Consider the following 12542-nt stretch of genomic DNA (forward strand, 5'->3'; position numbering starts at 1 on the left):
ACTCCTGGACGAGGTTCTGGGACCCCAAGAGAGGGGACACCGGAAGTCTCCTCCATTTGAAGGGGCTGAGGCCTTTTATCTCTGCTAACTTTTGATGTGTGATTATTGTCTCTCAGTTTTATCTATGTTTTATTCTTTTTTTTTTTTTTAATGTCAGACAGGTGAAGTGCTGGCATCGTAGCAAGGTTTCAGGGAGGCATATCTCACGGGTGTGCATGACAACCCAATCATCACGCCTGTGAACTACAAAAGGATCTCTTTTTTTATTCTTATCATTGTCCTTGGCCGGGCGCTGTGGCTCACGCCTGTATCCCAGCGCTCTGGGAGGCTGAGGTGGGAGGATAACTTGAGCTCAGGAGTTCGAGACCAGCCTGAGCAAGAGCGAGACCACATCTCTATTAAAAAATAGAAGGAAATTAGCTGGACAGCTAAAAATATATAGAAAAAAAATTAGCCGGGCATGGTGGCGCATGCCTGTAGTCCCAGCTACTCGGGAGGCTGAGGCAGGAGGATCACTTGAGCCCAGGAGTTTGAGGTTGCTGTGAGCTAGGCTGATGCCACCACGGCACTCACCCAGGCAACAGAATGAGACTGTCTCAAAAAAAAACTAAACATTATCCTTGCTATTATCTGATACTAGGTGTTCTGAAACAGAACATATTTATTTTGTTAATATTTTCTGTTATTTCTTCTTGATTATTTGTTTTGTTTTGTTTTTTGAGACAGAGTCTCACTTTTTTGCTCAGGCTAGAGTGAGTGCCATGGCATCAGCCTAGCTCACAGCAACCTCAACCTCCTGGGCTCAAGCGATCCTCCTGCCTCAGCCTCCCGAGTAGCTGGGATTACAGGCATGCGCCACCATGCCCAGATAATTTTTTTTCAATATATTTTTAGTTGGCCAATTAATTTCTTTCTGTTTTTGGTAGAGACAGGGTCTCGCTCAGGCTGTTTTCGAACTCCTGACCTTGAGCAATCCGCCCACCTCGGCCTCCTAGAGTGCTAGGATTACAGGTGTGAGCCAGCGTGCCCGGCCCAATTATTTGTTTTTGATGTTAAAAATTAGCCAAAATTGGATGGAATTGCTTAATGAATTATTTTTTCAGAAACAATTATTCTTTAATTATTTTTTTTTCTCTTTAAATAGATGCTTTATTATATTCACAGGCGATAAAATCCCAGAGCTACTGTTAGGCACGTAAATATAGAACCTGCTAAGTATTTAATATTATCAAGCTTGTGCGACTCGAGCATGGTTTTGAGGCCGGCAACCTCAGTTTCTATCTTCCTGTCTGTTTGGGTGAGGGCCCGATCCTGCTGGGCATGCAATGCCATTATTTCTGTTCTTAATTCCAGCAGCTTCCTTTCGTTCATTGAATACAATTCTTTTACTCTGCTCTTTTCTAGATTGAAGTCTAACTTGGTATCTGTTCGGACTTTGATCACTTCATCCATTACTTGTTGTTTTAATTGATGTAGTTCGAGTTTTATTTTCTCATTTTCTGCTCTGAGGGCTGAAAATTCACTCTTCTCCAAAATAATCATATCCTTTTTCACATTAGCAATCTGAGACATTGTTTGCTGAAGAGTGATTCCCTGCTGCATCTTAGTGACCGTGTCTTTGTAGACGACATCCATGTTGGCCTCCATGATCTTGACCAATGCAGATACAATGATTTCTGCTTGTTGAGTAGTAAACCCATTTTCTTCAAGTAAGCACACTAAGGCATGGGTGTCAAAGTAGAGCTTCCTACTCCCAGAAGAGGTGAAATCTCTCCTTTTACGCTCTAGCTGCAAGTACCCAGCAGGCAAGCTTAGCTCTCTCCTGCAGAAAGCGAGGGCGGCCGCCGGGCCGTGGCACAGGTGAAGGGCGCCGGCGATGCCCGGGGCGAGGCCCGGCTGGCACCTCCACGCGCCGCTGCGCCCGGCCGGCGGGGTAGCGGGCCGGGGCGGGGGCGCTCCCAGTCCCGGCTGCCGGTGCGGGGCAGCCGCAGCCACCCACGGACTCTTTAATTATTTTAATAGACCATTTTGCACTGAATAAACATTTATTTTTACAACAAAATTGGGCTGGGTGTGGTGGCTCACACCTACAATCCTAGCACTCTGGGAGGCCATGGCGGGCAGATCACTCAAGATCAGGAGTTCGAAAGAGCCTGAGCAAGAGCGAGACCCCGTCTTTACTAAAAATAGGAAGAAATTAATTGGCCAACTAAAAACATATAGAAAAAATTAGTCGGGCATGGTGGCGCATGCCTGTAGTCCCAGCTACTCGGGAGGCTGAGGCAGGAGGATCGCTTGAGCCCAGGAGTCTGAGGTTGCTGTGAGCTAGGCTGATGCTATGGCACTCACTCTAGCCCGGGCAACAGAGTGAGACTCTGTCTCAAAAACAAAAAATTAAAAAAAAAAAATTGAACCTAATTTAAACCGGTTTTTTAAATAAAAATGAATTCAGTAAAGCAGACTATAGCCTTTAGGGCTTCATAAAAATCAGTTTTTTAAAAATTTAGAAGAGGAAGTCTTTTAGGTTTTATGAATATTTCAGAGTTTTAATCATTAAACTAAAGTATTTCAATGTTTTCTGTTTTTATAAGCTGCATGCTTAATTTTTTGAGTTTTTCAGTGCAATGTATTTTAGAACATTCTGACAATTTCAGAAGGCCTTCAAATTTGTCTTAACCTATTTCCTGAACCCAGAAGGCCTTTGCAGTCTCCTTAAGTATTTTATATTTAATAATTTAGTGTTTGTACCTTTTTATTTTGAAGTATTCGATTTGAGGAGGAGGTGCGGAGGTGGTACAGTCTCCCCACGCCCTCTCCCAACTTCCCCCAACACCAACATCAGAACAGGGCAATTGACATGGACGCGATGCGTGAACCAAGCCACAGATCCCGTGTAGATCGCCCGGCTTTTCTAGCCTCCAGGAACGGATTTAATGTTCATAGTTACTGACTTTCTCGCATTTTTACGAAGTCCAGAATGTCATCAAGCAAGATTAACGCCGGCCCCAAAAAATTTTTTTGCCTTTAATTAGGCAACGTAGCCAGTGTCTCAAATGTGGCTTCTCGATGATTCTCTTCCTCGGCCTGAATGTCTTGTTTGCATGGAAAAATTACCACGCGAGACAGGAGTGCCACGCAGGCCTCAGGGGCACTTCATGCTACATCTGTGTGATGTACAAAAGCATGTGGATTTTAAAAAAATAATCTGGTATGGCTTTTTTTAAGTGTTCTTCCTCATGTTAGTGTCAGATTGTGCTCAAGAAGTGGTTACCACGTCATGTGATTCATCGCTGCAAACAAAAGGCCTCACACGTTTGCAGAGTCACTCCTTTTACGGAACTGTGGGATTCACCACCCTGCCTGGGACCACAGAAGAAGCAGTCAGTGGGCACGGGGTCATGCAGACACATGACACAGAGACGACACCAAAGAAACCTTCTGCTGCAGACTGCTGGGTCCAGAGTCACCTGGCGGCTCACTCAGCATCACAAGTCACAGCCGGCGTATCCGGCGAGGTGCTCCTGGCCTGGCGGGGCCTCACTCATCCTGCCATGCGGGGCACGTGGGCAGGCCGATGCCGTCCCCGCTACCCGGCTCCTGTGTCTGTCCCTGCGTGTCATGCTGCAGCGCACTGACCGCCCGAGGACACGTGCAGCCCAAAGCTTATCAACGAAAGATGGGCGGGAGAAAAGAGTTGTAGGAATAATTTTGCCTTTTAGTACTACTTGTGGAGGCTGGCTGGTTAGCGGGTTTGAACAACGGTTTCCTGGACTGATACTTCGGAGCATCCGAATGATTGTGATAAACAGGCGACCGCGCAGGGAACCAGTGTGTGGGCGTGTGGCCAAGTCCAGCTTTGAAAGAGTGAAAATGCGGCCGGGCGCGGTGGCTCACGCCTGTAATCCTAGCACTCTGGGAGGCCGAGGCGGGTGGATCACTTGAGATCAGGAGTTCGAAACCAGTCTGAGCAAGAGCAAGACCCCGTCTCTACTATAAATAGAAAGAAATTAATTGGCCAACTAAAAATATATTGAAAAAAAATTAGCCGGGCATGGTGGCGCATGCCTGTAGTCCCAGCTACTCGGGAGGCTGAGGCAGGAGGAGGATCGCTTGAGCCCAGGAGTTTGAGGTTGCTGTGAGCTAGGCTGACGCCACGGCACTCACTCTAGCCTGGGCAACAAAACCAGACTCTGTCTCAAAAAAAAAAAAAAAAAAGAAAAGAAAAAGAAATCAGCCCAGCATGGTGTCACATGCCTATAGTCCCAGCTACTTGGGAGGCTGAGGCAGTAGAATCACTTGAGCCCAGGAGATTGAGGTTGCTGTGAGCTAGGCTGACGCCACGGCACTCACTCTAGCCTGGGCAACAAAGCAAGACTCTGTCTCAAAAAAAAGAAAAGAAAAGAGGCCAGGCGCTGTGGCTCACGCATGTAATCCTAGCTCTTGGGAGGCCGAGGCGGGCGGATTGCTCAAGGTCAGGAGTTCAAAACCAGCCTGAGCAAGAGCGAGACCCCGTCTCTACTATAAATAGAAAGAAATTAATTGGCCAACTGATACATATATAAAAAAATTAGCCGGGCATGGTGGTGCATGCCTGTAGTCCCAGCTACCCGGGAGGCTGAGGCAGAAGGATCACTTGAGCCCAGGAGTTTGAGGTTACTGTGAGCTAGGCTGACGCCACGGCACTCACTCTAGCCTGGGCAACAAAGCAAGACTCTGTCTCAAAAAAAAGAAAAGAAAAGAGGCCAGGCGCTGTGGCTCACGCATGTAATCCTAGCTCTTGGGAGGCCGAGGCGGGCGGATTGCTCAAGGTCAGGAGTTCAAAACCAGCCTGAGCAAGAGCGAGACCCCGTCTCTACTATAAATAGAAAGAAATTAATTGGCCAACTGATACATATATAAAAAAATTAGCCGGGCATGGTGGTGCATGCCTGTAGTCCCAGCTACCCGGGAGGCTGAGGCAGAAGGATCACTTGAGCCCAGGAGTTTGAGGTTACTGTGAGCTAGGCTGACGCCACGGCACTCACTCTAGCCTGGGCAACAAAGCGAGACTCTGTCTCAAAAAAAAAAAAAAAAGAACAGAAAAGAAAAGAAAAAAATCAGCCGAGCATGGTGTCACATGCCTGTAGTCTCAGCTACTTGGGGGGCTGAGGCAGCAGGATCACTTGAGCCCAGGAGTTTGAGGTTGCTGTGAGCTAGGCTGATGCTACGGCACTCACTATAGCCTAGGCAACAAAGTGAGACTCTCTCTCAAAAAAAAGAGTGAAAATGAGTGATTTAGCGGTGCATGTTTGGTTGGTGTTAATGTGAATCCTAAATAAAATCGAGAACTGACAGAATAACTTCACTGTGACACACCTGTTGTGAAAGGGCTTGGGGGATGGGGAACTCCAGGTGCCTGTCGCCAGGATACCCGAGTAGCAGCAGCAGCGGATGCGGGATGGGCTGCCCCCATCTCGTGGAATTGAAGAGGCGGCATCAGCTGGGGGAGACTGCCGGCGAGAAGTTTCTCTCCATTGAGGAGACAGGTACGTCCTGTGCTCCATTTGCTGCCATCAGCCACTGCAGACCATGTGATTCCCTGGTTTGCTTATTTCCTTCTGTCCCTAGTGCCTGTCCCACGGTTGCACTCAGCTAATGTTTGGGGAATGGACAGGAGCCATCAGGAATCACTGTCAAAAGTCAAGAATCCCACAGAAGAAAAAAGCTCAACATGGTGGTTGGCTGTAGTCCCACCCGCTCAGGAAGCTGAGATGGGAGGACCACTTGAGCCCAGGAGTTTGAGGTTATAGTGAGCTGTGATCGTGCCACTGCCCTCCAGCCTAGGCAACATAGTGAGACCCTGTCTCTTAAAAAATTGTATGGTCTCTTTCATTTGCAAAACTCAATATCAAAAAGCAAACTCACATATCTCATTCAAAATGAGAATATTTTATTGGGATGTTTACATAAGTCAATATTAATGTCCTTTCTAATATCTTATATTCTAATTGTGTATCTATATAATATAAAGACACATGGAACACCTTTTTTCCTTTTTTAAGATGGAGTCTCGCTCTGTCACCCTGGCTAGAGTGCAGTAGTGTCATCATAGCTCACAGCAACCTCAACCTCCTGGGCTCAAGTGATCCTCCTGCCTCAACCTCCCGAGTAGCTGGGACTACAGGCATGCATCGCCACACTGGCTAATTTTTTCTATTTTTGGTAGAGATGGGGTCTCACTCTTGCTCAGGCTGGTCTCAAACTCTTGAACTCAAGTGATCCGTCTGCCTCGGCCTCCCAGAGTGTTAGGATTACAGGCGTGAGCCACCAAGCCCAGGGGAAACACGTTTTTCCTTCAAGCCCAGCACAGATGTCCCCTCCCCGTCCAGTTCTCTCCCAGCGAGACTGCCGGGCGCCCCTCACTCCCTTCCCATGGCTACTGTGGGGCTCTGCTCACCATCCGTGAAACTGCCTCTGTCCACTCATCGTCTTACCCAGACTGGACACGAGGATGGACGCATCCTGGCATGCTCCTCCTCCACTGCCACCTAACACCAGCCCTTTCCTGCTGCGCCTTCAGGTGATCGCTAGGGGTGCAGGTGGGAGGCCGGCCTGGGTCTAAGTCCCTGGGGTGGCCCCAGGTGCTCACTGGCGCCAGCTTTTGTCAGTTCCTCTGATGAACCAAGAGCATGTGGCCTGGCCTTTGCGGCACGGTCCCTTCCCAGGAGGCTTTCCCAGGCCCCGGCCGAGTGAGACCCTCTGTTACAACTCTGCCAGTCTCCCCGCCCCCCAGCCTGGTGACCCAGCAGGGCAGCACGAAGGGAAGCCCCACCCACCCCCGTGTCTGTCCAGGGCAATCCCGGAGATGCGTCCCGTCCCGGCCTGTGCCTGGGCAGGCCCCCGCGTTCCCTGCAGGGACGTCTTCCTCTTACTGTAAGTGCTTCGGACGGTCCTGTGGTTGACATTAGGCACTGACACAGGCCAGAATTGGGCAAGTCCTGTTCCTGAGTGGGGAGCGGAGACTGCCCTGGCCGGGAGTGGAGGGAGGGTGCAGAGCTGTGTCCTCGGTGTCTCGGGGACCCGCTCCCTCAGGGTGGCTCGGCAGGGTGGGGGGCACACTGTTGGCCCAGAGCCAGACCAGGCGGGGTCACTCTGGCTTCCCCCCAACTTACCTTCCCACAGGCCCCTTTCTGGGGACTGGGCTGCGGCTGGCACAAGCCTCCCCTCTGGCCTGTCGTGGAACTCCCTTGTTTTGTTGTCTCTTTCAAAAACTGAAGTGAAATTTATGTAACATACAATTAACTACGTTAAAGCGAACAGAATCCAGCGTGTTGTGCAACCACCCCTCTAGCTAGTTCTGCGGCATTCTCCGTCTCAGGAGGGAGGCTTGTCCCCTGTGAGCATTTGCTCCCCTTTTCTCTTCATCTTAGGGTTTTTGGAAAGGTGAAATGGGCACCTAGTAGAAGATGCAGAACGAAGACGTTGGAGTGGGAAGCTGGTCTCCCCAACCCGGGCCCCCGCAGGAACCACGCGTGCGTGTGTTTGCGTCCGCACGCCTGTGCCCTCTCCTCTGCCTCCTGTCCCCCACTGCTCATTCACAGCGGTCCGCGCTCTGTGGTTGGAATGGCGTGTGACTCATTTAAACGGGGGTCCTCAAACTTTTTAAACAGGGGGCCAGTTCACTGTCCCTCAGACTGTCGGAGCGCTGGACTATAGTTTTAAAAAGACTATAAACAAATTCCTATGCACACTGCACATATCATATTTTGAAATAAAAAAACAAATGGACAAAAACACCTGCATGTGGCCTGCGGGCCGTAGTTTGCGGACGCCTGTGAGGCCGAGACGGGCGATTTGCTTGAGCTCAGGAGTTCGAAACCAGGCTGAGCAAGAGCAAGACCCCGTCTCTACTATAAATAGAAAGAAATTAATTGGCCAACTAAAAATATATTGAAAAAAAAATTAGCCAGGCATGGTGGCACATGCTTGTAGTCCCAGCTACTCGGGAGGCTGAGGCAGGAGGATTGCTTGAGCCCAGGAGTTTGAGGTTGCTGTGAGCTAGGCTGATGCCTCGGCACTCACTCTAGCCTGGGCAACAAAGTGAGACTCTGTCTAAATAAATAAATAAAAATAAATAAATAAATAAATAAATAAATACTGACTAGGCCGGGCGCAGTGGCTCACACCCGTAATCCTAGCACTCTGGGGCTAGGGCCGAGGCCGAGGCGAGGCCGAGGCGGGCAGATCGCTCCAGGTCAGGAGTTCGAAACCAGCTTGAGCAAGAGCGAGACCCCGTCTCTACTAAAAATAGAAATTAATTGTTGTCAAACTAAAAATATATGGAAAAAATTAGCCGGGCATGGTGGTGCATGCCTGTAGTCAGAGCTACTCGGGAGGCTGAGGCAGGAGGATCACTTGAGCCCAGGAGTTTGAGGTTGCTGTGAGCTAGGCTGACACCACGGCACTCACTCTAGCCTGGGCTACAGAGTGAGACTCTGTCTCAATAAATAAATAAGTAAATATAAACTGGCTCATGTCTCTCCGCTGCTCAAAACTCCATCTTCTAAGTCCCCATCCCAAGATCACCTCTCCTGGGGCCCCTCTCCCGTGTGCCACCTCTGCTTCTCCCAAGCACCTTTCTGGCTTGGCGCTGGCCGAGTGCGTGGAGACACCCTTGCTCCCTGTGGGCTGCCAGCTCTCCGAGGGCCGGGCGCCCTCGCCTGTCTGTGGGCCTGGAGCCACCCTGGGCGCCTGTCGCTCAGGCACAGCCCAGGGCCCGGGGCTGGAGGTGGGAGCCTGAAGGTGGAGAGTGAGGAAGTCGTCCTGGCGGGCAGGTGTGCCCCCCCGCCCTGTGCCAGACGTGGGGCCAAGGTAGACACGGCTCCCTCCCGCCATCCAGGGCTGAGGACTCAATGGCACTTTCTGAGAACCTGCTCCCCTAGACGCTGGATCCTCCCTCCCCAGCCTGCCCGCCCTGTCTCCTCCTTGGGCCCTTTTGTGTCAACCCTCAAAACTGGGGTGAGCTAGAAGGGGAGCCGCCCTGTCCTTGAGGTCAGCGCAGTCGTCCCCCTCTGCCCTCTCGCCCCTCTTGGTGCTGGCGTCCAGCGGGCACAGCTGAGGATTCTCGGTCCCCCCGGCCACCCTGGACTGCACCTGTGTTGCGCGAAGCCACGGTGGCTGGGGGCAGGTCTTACTTGCACTGAGTAGTATTTGCCTATAGCACATTTTTTTTTACTTAAAAAAGAAAACTCCTTATGCCGGGCATGGTGACTGGACCCTATAATCCCAGCTACTTGAGAGGCTGAGGCAGGAGGATGGTTTGAGGGCAGGAATTTGAGACCAGCCTGGGCAACATAGCAAGACCCCTATCTCTACCAAAAAGAGAAGAAGAGAAAAATACCTTGTGCCACTTCATAACCCTAATTTTTAGTTACAAAACAAACCCACCTTTAGTTATTACTCCCCCCCCCGCAATAGTACAACGGCGTCCTCGTTCTGTTTCCTCCCGGCCTTGCCTGGCCGCAGGTGGCTGTGTGTGTCCAGGTAGAGAGGTGGCTGCCGTCTCAGTGTGGGGACGCCTCTGGGTGTCTTCATGGCGACTCAGAACGGGCTGTCCACGGGGAGAAGGCACCTGCCAGGGCCCTCCATCTGGGCACGAGGCCGCTGTGTGGGGCTGCTGCCTCCTCCTCCTCCTCCTCCTCCTCCGGAACAGCTTCTGGGGCAGTGCTCGTCTTTCCCATCATTCGAAGCCACTGGGGACCTTATCCCTGGTCTCTTCCCATCAGACACCTTTCCTCGGCCTCTGCAACATGCCTGCAGTGACTCGGGACCCCACCGCGCAGCTCCCTCCGCTGCCCCGTGGGGACTCTGACCCGAGTCTCCCAAAACCTCCCCCGGTTCCTGGAAATCCTCCCCCCCCCCCCCCCCCCCGCGGAAGCCGGGCCAGGGCTCGTGACCTGCAACTGCTCCAGGGGGAAGTAGCTACGAGGGAGCAGAGAGACGTGTGTCGTGCCCATCCCGGTCTTCAGCCCCTTGCCACCCCCACCCAGAGTGCACTCCACCCCGGGGCCCTGCCCAGCGCTGGGGACGCCAGGGGGACGGAGGCCTGGGTCTTGCCAGCCCCTCCACTGGTCACCAGCCATTTGCCAAGCCCTGCGCAGAGGCAGGCCCAGGCCCTGGGCTTGAGTTTCAGTTCCGCCACTCACCCGGCTCCCAGCCCGTGACCCGAGCAAGGCTCTTAACTTCCCTGGGCCTGTTTCCTTGTCCACAAAATGATGGTGACAGAGTGAAATGCGCTATTACCCCAAAGGTACTTAGGACACGGCCTGGCACGCCTGGGTGTTCAGTGAATGTCGCTGTATGTCAGGGGACTCCAGGGGCTGGGGTGCAGAGCCCTGCAATGGGGAGGCAGTGAGTGGAGAATAGTGACATGGAGTGGGAAGGGGCCACACAGAGAGGGAGGTGCCTGGCGGGGAGGAAGAGGGCCAGGAAGGGAGGGTAGGAGGGCTTCATGGAGGAGGTGGTGTTGTAAGCACTGAGCTGCATTCTCTAAGGAAGGAGGGAGGGCCGGGCACAGTTGCTCACGCCTATGATCCCAGCACTTTGGGAGCCCGGGAGTTCGGGGCTGTAGTGAGCCGTGATCGTGCCACTAAGTGCTGGTTAGAAAGATCCTGTGATTCAGAGTGAAGACCTGGGTGGCAGGGGCTTGGGGAGGTGAGGCTGGGCAGGCAGAGCGGGTGAGAGAGGTGAGAAGACCCAGGCCGGCAGCGGTGGGGGAGAGCAGAGCAGAGAGCTGGGAGGCAGCACAGACCTGGGGACTCCTGAGTAATTAAGAGGGAGGCGAAAGGAGCAGTGGCGACAGGGCTGCTGGCCTGGGCAGCTTTTGCCAGCATGGGAATAACCGAGTGGACGCTGGTGGTGATGGGGGGTGGGGGGGTGAGCTCAGCTTAAGACACTGGTTCGAGGTGTCAGCAGCCTGCTCGACCCAGTGTGACCTCTCACACCAGAACTGAAGCAGGAAATGAGAGGGCAGAGGCGAGTAGGCTGACCTGCTCCCCATCCTGCCAGGGGCAGCCTCCCTGTCTCCGTTCTCGGTATTTCACCCGTGGTGGGGTTACGTGCACTTTGTTCACCCCTGCGCGTTTGCCTGTGTGGTTTCGACTTCTGCCTCTCCTCTCCTTGCTCTGAATTCTCCCCCTGCACGCAGCCTCTCCGGCCCGGAGCCAGCGCCACCTCCCTGGAGTCGGCTTCTCTGGTCCTGTACCCCAAGTGCCTGGAGTGATGGGGCAGGCGCTGGATGTTCCCTCACTCAGGGGGTGGTCAGGCTGGACAGGTGCAGGTGAGGGACAGGACAGTATAAGATGGAAGATAAAGCAGGGGAGGATGGGCTTACTCAGGGGAAGGGCAAAGCCGGGGAGCCTTGGGGACACCCAGGCACCCCAGGACCTGCAGTGCAGCCCAGGCTATGCGCCTGGACCTGCCCTTTGACCACAGGAAGAATGAGGTGTCTGAGCCGTAGCAAGTCAGCAGGAGAGGGAAGAGAGGGTGTGGAGAAGTGGGCAGCACAGGGCCCACTCAGCCTGACAAATGCCCCTCTGCTTAGAGAAACGGTCGTCACCGGTGACCTTGGCAAGGGCAAGGAGCTGAGGAAGGAAGGGCAGAGGAGGAAGTGGAGACACAGAGTGAAGATTCCTCTTTCCAGAAACCAGAGTCAAGCAAGAAAGAGGGAGGTGGAGGAAGGGCTTCTGGCCTATCTGCTGATTCCTCTCCTTTGAAACAGGACAGGCTTGGCCCCTCCGTGGGCTGCAAGTTCAGAAAGCGGCAGACCCAGCCTAGCTGGGTGGAAAGGGCCTGAGGGCGGTTCCTGTTGTGGAAGGTGGCACTGAGTGGCCAGCTGGAGGGCCAGGCAGGGAAGGTGACCCCACTCCCTACAGGAAGAGGCTGATGAGCCGGCAACCAGGCGACTCAGGGGGAGCACCCTAACCCGGGCTGAGGGCTCAAGGGAGACCCGGGCCTGGTGGCAGCTGCCCAGGGCTCCTGAAAGGGACGCGATGGAGAGGGCACCGGGGAGCCAGAGCTGTCGGATGGAGATGACATCTGGCTGGGGCGCAGGGCCTGCCACACGGGGATCGGCAGGGCAGTGTCAGGCTGGTGCGGCTGCCCGCACGGCGCGGGGAGCCGCTCCCCGCTTCCAGGGTGCAACGGAGAGAAACGTGGTCCTGCAGGCGCGGGTTTTGTGCGGGGGGTCAAGGGACAGGCAGGAGGACCCCGACGCCAGAACGTGCAGAAATCCGGGGAGCCGCCACAGGGCGCAGCACCGACAGGCCTTCAAAGCAGTCACGCCCGCACCTTGAGGGGCAGAAACACCCCTCAAGTAACGTTTGCGTGCCAGACGCAAGAGATGGAGCGATGTTGGGGAGGGAGCTCCCGGTTCTCGGAAGCAAGGGGTGAAGTCACCGACCGCTGGGTCTGAGGATGGTGGGTGGGTCTGGAGGAGACCGGGGACAGGGAGGAGGGAGGTGATCGGGAACACCGAAGGGCTGCGGCCACAAGCCAGGACTCCC

At 53.5% G+C, this 12542-nt stretch overlaps 1 protein-coding gene, 1 non-coding gene and 1 pseudogene across 2 annotated transcripts in view; all 3 read right to left on the reverse strand.

The window, feature by feature from the left end:
• The window catches only part of RNPS1 (RNA binding protein with serine rich domain 1), a 337992-nt gene that overhangs the window by 213193 nt on the left and 112257 nt on the right, over positions 1–12542 (reverse strand). The gene's annotated exons all lie outside the window — the stretch shown is intronic.
• LOC142862515 (small nucleolar RNA U13) lies at positions 152–255 on the reverse strand. The gene has a single exon (XR_012913601.1). It is a non-coding gene; the product is annotated as a small nucleolar RNA U13 (small nucleolar RNA).
• LOC105859559 (mitochondrial calcium uniporter regulator 1 pseudogene) lies at positions 1127–3620 on the reverse strand (annotated as a pseudogene).

The sequence above is a fragment of the Microcebus murinus genome, chromosome 19 (assembly GCF_040939455.1).
Source record: "Microcebus murinus isolate Inina chromosome 19, M.murinus_Inina_mat1.0, whole genome shotgun sequence".
Classification (NCBI taxonomy): Eukaryota; Metazoa; Chordata; class Mammalia; order Primates; family Cheirogaleidae; genus Microcebus; species Microcebus murinus.